Source organism: Triticum dicoccoides, chromosome 7B, assembly GCF_002162155.2.
Source record: "Triticum dicoccoides isolate Atlit2015 ecotype Zavitan chromosome 7B, WEW_v2.0, whole genome shotgun sequence".
NCBI classification, from domain to species: Eukaryota; Viridiplantae; Streptophyta; class Magnoliopsida; order Poales; family Poaceae; genus Triticum; species Triticum dicoccoides.
In genome coordinates, this window is record NC_041393.1 from 681,417,896 (window position 1) to 681,428,083 (window position 10,188).

A 10,188-nucleotide genomic window follows, 5' to 3' on the forward strand; every position below is an offset into this window, starting at 1 on the left:
GGGCGCGCCCTTGCATGTACCAGAAGACGCTCGTCATGGCCCTCCCGTCGAGGAGCCTCGTCCAGCATCCTGTGAACAGCTCGCAGCTCACGCGCGCCCACGGTTGTGAGCCTTGGGACCAGGAAGCTAGCGAGGCCAAGCTGTCGCACCAGGAGCAGCACCTCCCGTCCCCCACGTCAACCGTTGTGAGGGCATGGCGCCCTCCATGTATCAATATAGTACAACAATTTATGGGATGACAGAGGAATTATGCAGATCCTACGTATCGCGAGTGTTTGTTTTCGTTAAATCAGGGACAAAGCTTGAGGCTAATGATGCTTCCCATATTCTAGATCTAGGTTGTCTGATACGGAATAGATCTGAACTCTCAAAAGGAGAAACGAAAAATCAAAGACATAGACTAGTACTCCCTCTTTCTCAGTTTACAAAGCGTGCGCGTATTCTTAGGTCGTCAATTTGACCAACCTAATATAAATAATATATTACAAAATATACCAATATAAACTTTAGATGTTCTATTTTCAGAAGATATAATTTTTGTGTTATATAGTTTATATTAGGGTGATTAAATTGGCAACCTAGATATACACGTAGGACTTGTAAACTGAGATGGAGGGCTGCAGCAATCATCCTGGAGGATCGTGCCTGCCGTGATGCAGAGGATGAGACGGAACAAACACATGGAAGCAGCAGAGCAGGAGTCGGGCTCTGAATTTTATATAAAAGCGGGGCCGAGATCGATCGGGAAGAAGAAGGTATCCCATGCCTTGGACGTTTGCTGGACTGCGCGTAGCCGCTTGGAGCTTGGAGCATACTGATACCGTCGTTAAGGTTAACGACGGTGATTCTCCATAGCTTAATTGTTACTTAAAGCAGACCGTATCCACAGCTGTGATTGTTAATTAGAATAGTGCATGGTAATATTATTTTTTTACTTAAAGCGGGGCCGAGATCGATCGGGAAGAAGAAGGCATGGTAATATTTTAGGAGAGCGCGGACTGGGAGGACTCGGACATGCATGCATGCACGGAGAGTATGAGCATACACAATGGACAGGAATTATTATTTTTTGAGCGTAATGGACAGGAACTTTTGATGTATGAAAAAAGTAATTAAATAAAAATTCAGATGAATCTATTTTTTAAAATAAACTTGACCTTTCATTGTACATGTAAAAAAATTCCACAGAAAGAAAAAACCCCGTTGACTTCCAACAATTTTTTCAGCCAGAATAGTGTGAATAGTGACCTATAATAGCAATATATTTTTTTGCCCAAAAGTCAACACTGGTTTTTTATTTGGAAAAATATATATACTAGCGCAAAAGAAAGTCAAGTTTATTCCAAAAAATCTTCTAAACTTTTTTGACCTTTTTAATAACTATTATTATTCCCATATCAGTTGTATATACACCCAGGAACCAAAGATATTTCCCCATTCACAATGGGAAAATACCCTCGTACACCTGGTTGTAGATGAATTTGATAAAAAAAATCTTTAAAAAATTGCAATTCAAAATAAGTAAAAAATCTTCAAAACTACTTTTGAACACTCGTATAAAAATTTCTATAAAGACAGGAGTAGAGTCTTACCTCCTCCTAGAGGGCCCGAACTTGGATAAATCCTTTGTCTCATGTCTTACCATCTAATTCTCCACATGCACCCTACGAAATTATGTCATCACTCAACAACACTGCCGGACTTAAAGTACCGACATAAGTTGGAATTCAATACAACAAATTTCACTTTTATCAAGATTGGTTAATCTAATTGAATGATGAGCACAATAACAACCAGTGCGGGTCGAGTCTCTAAGAAATTTGGTAATAGGAGAGTGCGGACTGGTAGGAGTCGGACATGCATGCATGCATGCACGGAGAGTATGAGCATACACAATGGACAGGAATTACTATTTTTTTAGCGTAATGTACAGGAACTTTTGATGTATGAAAAAAAGTAATTAAATAAAAATTCAGAAGAATCTATTTTCTTTAAAAAGCTTGACCTTTCATTGTACATGTAAAAAAAATTGACAAAAAGAAAAAACCAGTTGACTTCTTCTAAAAACATTTTTTGACCAAAATAGTGTGAATAGTGACCTATAATAGCAATATATTTTGTTATTTTTGCCCCAAAGTCAACACTGGTTTTTTATTTGGGAAAATTTATATACTAGTGCAAAAGAAAGTCAAGATTATTCCAAATAAACTTCTAAACTTTTTTGACTTTTTAAATAATTATTATTATTCCCATATCAGTTGTATATGCACCCAGGAACCAAAGGCATTTCCCATTCACAATGGGAAAATACCCTCGTACACCTGGTTGTAGATGAATTTGATAAAAAAAAAGTTTTGGTCAAAAAATAGCAATTCAAAATAAGTCAAAAGTCTTCAAAACTATTTTCGAAGAGTCATATAAAAATTTCTGTAAAGACAGGAGTAGGGTCGACTTACTTCCTCCTAGAGGGCCCGAACCTGGATAAATCCTTTGTCTCGTGTCTGACCATCTGATTCTCCATATGCACCCTACGAAATTATGTCATCCCTCAACGACATTGCCGAACTTAAAGTACCGACATAAGTTGGAATTCAATACAACAAATTTCAGTTTTATCCAGATTGGTTAATCTAATTGAATGATGAGCACAATAACAACAACATATGAAACCGGTGAGGGTGGAGTCTCTCAGAATTTGGTGAGAAATGAGAACACAGCTCATATTGCACACACGATGTGGGGAACCCGGATCGCCTGGAACACTAAACAACGTCCCTACCACTGAGCCAATGCTCAATTATATGAACGAGTTAGGCATAGGAGAAACTATGCAGCAAATTTAAATAGAATTGGTGAATCTCAAGGCTTGGGCCGGCTAGCCTAGCAACTTGTGTTGCTAGCTAGTAAGACTCCGGGTCTTTCCTGATAACTAATGATCCATGTGTTAGATTGTGTTTAGATAGAATGTATAAGATAAGAGATGATTCCGTTTTATTTTCGCATTAGTTATATGCTATGAAGGCATTAATCTTATCTTGGAAGCTAGTAGATGGCGCCAATTAAGGTGGAACACTAGGAATGACCTAACTATGCACACAAAGTAAAACAACATGCACATTAGAGCCTCGACAACATGAGCCTCCTTGATTTGAAAACTATGTTTTCCGTGCATGCATGTATCAATAATAAAACCACCGTGACTATCTTTTGCTTCATTCTACTCAAAATTCTAGAATTTGTGCCATGAGTTAGATGTGAAAACATGTCATTTTGCTAAGTAGACTCACTCTACTGAGGGGGAGCTAAGGTTGGAACCTTTTCAATTTAACCAGCTAAACTCATTCTTAGTTTTTGATTATTTCGAGCCTCCTTTTCATGTATGTACCGGTACTATATCCTTTAGTGCCCATATTTCGAAATGTATTAAATGTAAAATAGTAGACCACGGAATTAATCAATAAAATAGATAAAGGTCATGGAGGTGTATCTATATTTGGTGAACTAGGGGAACAAACTCGTGAAAGAAATTATCTCAGCATGAAACTGGAGAAATCAAGAGTAATTACTGAAATGATATTGTGGAATCAATCAAAGGTAACTCTATTGATATAATATATGCCCAAATAAAATGAACCGCCGGAGCTCGTATAATAGTTGGTTTAACTTCCCCAACTATGCATATGTACCACCTAATTTTTATTGAAAATACACCACCAGCCTTAAAGATTACAACAGCGACGAAGGACAATGTCAAGAAAGATGTTATATTAGACCCCAAATATTCACTTCGGTTTAACTTCCCCTATTTGGAAAATGTGAAGTAGTTTTTGCTTATCAGGTACTCCTTTTTTTTAGTAGAAATTTTTCTGATACTCCACCGAGATGGAGAATGTTAAGTTTGGTAAGGTACTGTCCACCTAGCCAGATGTAGATGCGTGCTGTGTCAACCTCTTTCTTCACTGCGACATAGAGGGAGGTGAGGCAGAAATCACAGATTTGACCTGAGGCAGAAATCAAATCACAAACTGACCTGTTCAGAAAAAAAATTCACTCTGCTGACCCTTTGGTGTGGGCCCGACATCTGGGCGCCGCACCCTACTGTGCAGCGCCTTCCCCTTAGGCGTCGCACATCCTGCCAGCGTGGCAGCCCTGGTCCAGTTGCGGCCCCACACGCACCTGTGCAGCGCCTAAGAGCTAGGCGCCACACTTTGACGTGCAGCGCCTAGCCCTTGGGCGCTGCACAGTGACTTAAGCGCGGCCGCCCAGCCCGACCAGGCAGTTCTTCATCTCTCCGCTCTCTGTACAGAGAGCAGCGGTGGCGGCGGCGCCCCCATCTAATCCCCCCACATCCCTATCAGATCTGAAGATTTGATCCGTGGATTCGATCCCCAATCCATCCTAATAGGTAAACTCTTCCCTTCTCTTTCTTTTGCTTCGTAAATTTGTTGCCATTCTAGAGATTTGTCCATGATTTGATGGAACCCTTGATTTGTTTGGTTTGCTCGATTTAGGATGTGTATTCATATTGGTAGTACCGTAGTGTTATTTATTAGTTCACAATATATGATTCTTGTTGTTGAAACCCTAGATTGTTTAGTTTTTTTAGATATATATGAGATGCCTATTTTTGTTTAGTTTATTTGAGATGAAGATGAACTTTTATATGTTTATTGTTTGAAATTGTAAGGATGGTTTGGCTTCTGGACGATGTCTACGACGTGCAACACCGGGCCTACATGATGCGCGAGAAGGATAAGGTAATAATGAGTAATCTAAATATTTTGCAAATTTGCCTTTAGTTGAAATTTACATGCCCTAAGATTTGTCATTACTTGTTTTTTGCAGAAGCTTGAACCTCTGAAGATTCGGTATCACGCGGTTTCTGGTCCTGCCATGCCTTACGATGAGCGGTACACACCGTACATCAAGCAGGCAGGACTACTCCCGTGGATTCTGTTGGTCAGCCGGTCCACGCCGAATCTGAACGCTCCACTGGTGTCCGCTCTTGTTGATCGGTGGAGGCCAGAGACCCACAGTTTCCATCTTCTGACCGGGGAGATGACCGTGACGCTCGAGGATGTCTCGTTGATCACCGGTCTTGCTATCGACGGGAGGCCTCTATGTATGAGCACCGATTCTGATGGGTGGCGCGAGCAGATGATTGCTCTTATCGGTATGGCTCCTACCGAGGCTGAGGATGATGTAGAGGAGGGAGAAGAGAAGAAGAAGAGGGAAAGGAAGGTAGCCGGAGCTGCTTTCACGTGGATTCAAAATAACTTTGCGACGTGCCCTCCGGATGCAACTGATGATGTGATCCAGACACATGCTCGTATGTATATGTGGTACATTGTGTCGAGGACTTTGTTTCCTGACTCCACTGGCAAGAACGCTCCATGGATGTGGCTGAAGGCGTTGACCGTCTTCGATAGCAAATGGAGCTGGGGTTCAGCGACTCTTGCCTACTTGTACCGACAGGTAGTTGGTCTGTTTTGTGATCAACTCATTTATTCATTAGCAATGCAAGCTTGCTGTCAAGTTAACATTGTTTTTCTTTCATATGTAGCTGGATGATGCGTGTTGCAGGATCACACCTAGTGCAGGCATTGGTGGTAATCTGCTTCTACTTTCTGTATGGAGCTGGGAGCGTCTGCCTGTTGGACGCCCGAAGAGCGTCAGGTTTGATCCTTGGTATGCAGATGAACATGACGAATTACGGCGCCCCACGTGGGCTTACAAGTGGGATATCGTTTCCGAGATGAGGAACGATGTTAATCTCATGTACCAAAAGTACATTGCCGAGTTGGACACGATTACGCCTGAGCAGGTAAGGAGGTCATTACTTTAGTCCTTTCTCATGCTTGCTTGAAAAATAGTTATCAAATTTGCATTGTTGCCCTGTTTCATAGGTGGAATGGCAGCCATATGGCGCGGGTGAGAGCTTGGGGTACACCGCGGACTTCAGCCTCAACCCGATGTGCTTGAGAGATAAGGATCTCTGGCTTATGCGGTGCCCACTGATATGCAACTGGGCGGTTGAGTTTCATTTGCCGCATCGCGTGTATCGTCAGTTTGGTCTTTTCCAGCCTCACCCGCCGGATTGGGTGGACACGGATAAAGCACTTCATAGGTAAGAGAGCATGTGTGTGTATTGTCTAATCATCGGGACTCCTTTTGATTGTGCTAATGTTTGGTTTTATACCACGCAGGTTGGATAGGAGAAGGCAACGGAAGATAAAGGACTTGGCCAAGCATCATTCTGCGTATGTTACCCGCTTCCAGCTTTGTGTGGAGCAAGCTCGTAGCACTGCACGCGCCCCGCTTCGTGAGCACAACTCACTTGCTTTTGATAACTACGTACGATGGTTTATTGGAACTACTCGAGTTGAGATATGCCCGCCGGCATATAATGAGGATATTCTTGAAGAACCTGTAAACTTTGAGGATCTAGCAAAGGGGAAGTACAACATAGATGTCAGGCTAGGGCAAGGAGTCCCTGCTGTTCTGGTGATTAACTATGTGGTAAAGTGTTCCCCTCTTTACTTTCCTGTTGACCGTATTACACATGTTTGAATGGCTAACGCATTCATTTTTTCTCATCCGCAGCGCACCGAGATCAAGAAAGCAGCTGATGAGAGCCAGTCTATTCTGGAGAAGACACCGGTTGGAACTGGCAATGATGATGGTTCACTACGAGCATTCCTCAAGGTACATATCGCATTCACTATGAGAGCCAGTCTATGTTGCGAAATTTGATATCTTACACACTTGTTCGTGTTACAGCGTCAGGCCAAGAAGTTAAGGCGGTTATCGAACCTTCTCGATTGCCGTAATCCTGAATATGATGAACCATCTGCCTCTAGGTCTGGTACACCATTAGACCCCGCACCTCACCATGAGGGGGACGATGTGAGTTCCTCATATGCTTATATGGATGATGAGGGTGGGATCACCCAAGAGGTATGACTAATCCTTTAGATGTGATTCTCACTTGATTACGACATCGGCCTTCACCATATTGTTTCGTTGTGTGATAGGGCGATGAGCTTGATGATGACATGACTTTGGCGGACGCTCAAGCTCGGTCCGCATATGTGTTCAAGCCTAGGCAGCCCAGACGCCGGTACACGGCCAACGACTATGACAACAGAGGCAACCCAAAGGTGGTCGTAGGGACCTCGCGGATGGCTAGCTTGAATGATGAGGCGGAGGCGGAGGCGGAGGCGGAGGCGGAGGCGGAGGAGGAAGTGCACGAAGAGGATCCTCGTGCTCCTAAGAAGAAGAAGCTTGCCTGCAGGCGTGCCACCAGGAACACGCGCGGAAGGCATTAGTGCTTGTTCATGTTAATTGTAGCCGTTTAATTAGGTTGACGAACTTGTGAGGTTATGTTATATGTTGGTGAACTCTTACTAGTGTGGTATTTGTGTTTGCGAACCTGAAGTAATGTTGAATTGTCTTAAATGATATGATGTTCAAGTTATTAGTTTCTGCAGTTTACAGTATTTTTATTATGTTATATGTTGGTCAACTCTTACTAGTGCAGTTTACAGTATTTTTATTATGTGAGTGCTGCTGCAGGAGGCCAAAATGGCATATGTTTCTGCAGTTTTGCTTATAGCAGCAGTGCGGCGCCCAACATATAGGCGCTGCACTGTACTGTGTGGCGCCCAACAATTGGACGCTGCACTGTATATTGCAGCGCCCTGTCCTTAGGCGCTGCACTACTTCCAACATCTCACATCCAGAGAGCCACGGTTGGCTTGCATCACATCCACAATACTTACAATGACTGCAGCATCACAACAATTTGAACAAACATAAATTTCAAGCCGACGAGTTCATAACTTAAGACAATTCAAACATTACTACGACATGGTTCACGACACATTCATTACAAATGACAAATGGCAGCTTGCCCTAGAAGATAGTTCACCAACATCTCACATGCCCTCACAACTTCATGACACATTCATTAGAAAATAGTTGACGACGAGTGCACCGAAGCGAAGTCCCTACTGAGTAGAGCGAGGCCATTTCCCCTTCTTGTTACGTGCCGAGTCCTCCTCTTGCGCCTCGCGAGCCTTTGCAAGCTTTCTTGCCCTCTCCTCCTCACGAGCAAGTTTCGCTTGGCGTGCCCTCTCCTCCTCTCGTTTCTTCCACTCCATCCTCTCCTTCTGACGACGCTCTTCCTCCAAGCCTCTTCGAAACGATTCTTCGAACCGTCGTTGCCACCTAAGACAATCTGCGTATTGGTCCTTTTTCACATCTTCTGGCACTTCAAGATCTATCCACGTGAAGTACTTGCAAAGAGGAGGCGGTGACTGCATAAAAATTTGTTGTTAGTGTTGACACACATTTGAGAGTAACATTATACTTCTCGGTTGGTGGACACCTTCACCTTGCAAACATCTCCACACCAACAAGGCGGGATGTTGACATCTTTCTCCTTCACCTTGTCCAAAGATGCGTCCTCCCACTTGTTCGGCATGTCTTCTTGGTTAGCACACGGTGGCCTCGTCATGGAACCGGATGAAGCCATGCCCTACAAAACCAAGAATTATTGGTCAACCCTAACCCCCACTTAACAATAACCACAACCCTAACACCAACATAACCCTAACCCTAGCATACTATGAAAACCTAACCATACCAAATTAGCAAAGAAACACAAATTTCCAAATCCTATCAAAAACTAGGGTTTCCCCCAAACTAGCAAGATTTGAGCAAATGTGACAATTTCTATGGATGAAAACGAGGGGATCGGAGGAGATTACCTTAAGGGAGGGGTTGGCTTCGAAATCCACGGTCAAATACTCCGGATCTGAGAAGGATTTGAGAGGGGGAGAGAGGAGGGCAGAGGGGAGGCACTGAGCTTCGGGTTTGTGTGGAGGGTGGGGTGTGTCGGGTGGGGATGGGTGGGAGGGAGTTGGTGCAGCCTAATAAATGTCCAGGCGTGCAGCGCCTAAGGGAAAGGCGCCACACTACACAGTGCAGCGCCTCTCCCTTAGGTGCTGCACACCTGGACATTCCAGTCCAGAGAGCACCAGAAGCGTTCCAGTTGGTTTTGCACCCCAAAAATTGCTAAGTCAGTGTGCAGCGCCCAAGGGAAGGACGCCACACTATACAGTGCAGCGCCCATGGTTTAGGCGCTGCACTGTATAGTGTGGCGCCTTTCCCTTGGGCGCTGCACACTGACTTAGCAATTTTTGGGGTGCAAAACCAACTGGAAAGCTCCTGGTGCTTTCTGGAATGATTCTGTTGCTCTCTGGACTGCCATGTCCAGGTGTGCAGCGCCGAAGACCGAGGCGCTGCACTGTGTAGTGTGGCGCCTTGACCTTAGGCGCTGCACTGTATAGTGTGGCGCCTTTCCCTTGGGTGTTGCACACTGACTTAGCAATTTTTGGGGTGCAAAACCAACTGGAACGCTCCTGGTGCTCTCTGGAATGATTCTGTTGCTCTCTGGACTGCCATGTCCAGGTGTGCAGCGCCGAAGACCGAGGCGCTGCACTGTGTTGTGTGGCGCCTTGGCCTTAGGCACTGCACTAACTGCTATTTTCAAATAACTGCTGGTTTTTTTGTTTTTTGATTCATAAAGATGCCACATAATCATATCCAAATTAAATGCAGGCGTCCAAAACACAGAAATAGTAGTCTAAATCACATAATCATACACACATAGCACATATACTTGTCCAAATCACATAGTCATACACACATAGGGATCTCACATAGTCATACACAGAAATATTAGTCCCCTCACATAGTCATACACACATAGCACATATACTTGTCCAAATCACGGTCCATGTAGTTTCTTATTCTTCTCCCTCCTCCCACCACCAAGGGATCTCACCTTCCCCCTCCATGTCCTCCACCCCCTTCATTGTTTCCATACCTATGAAAATGGCAATATAATAGTTAGTCACACAATACAAAATGACAACACAAGCATTGAGCCAAAAGAACAAGATCATAGTAAGTCACATACGGCAATGGTCCATTGAGCCAAGAGAACATTCCTCCACTACGGCCGCCGCCAAGGCCAAGATCACCACTGCCTCCACCATCACCACTGCCTCCACCATCACCACGGCCTACACCACCACCGCGGCCTCTACCGCCACCACCACGGCCTATACCACCACCACCACCACGGACTCTACCAGCAGCACGGCCAAGACCACCACCACG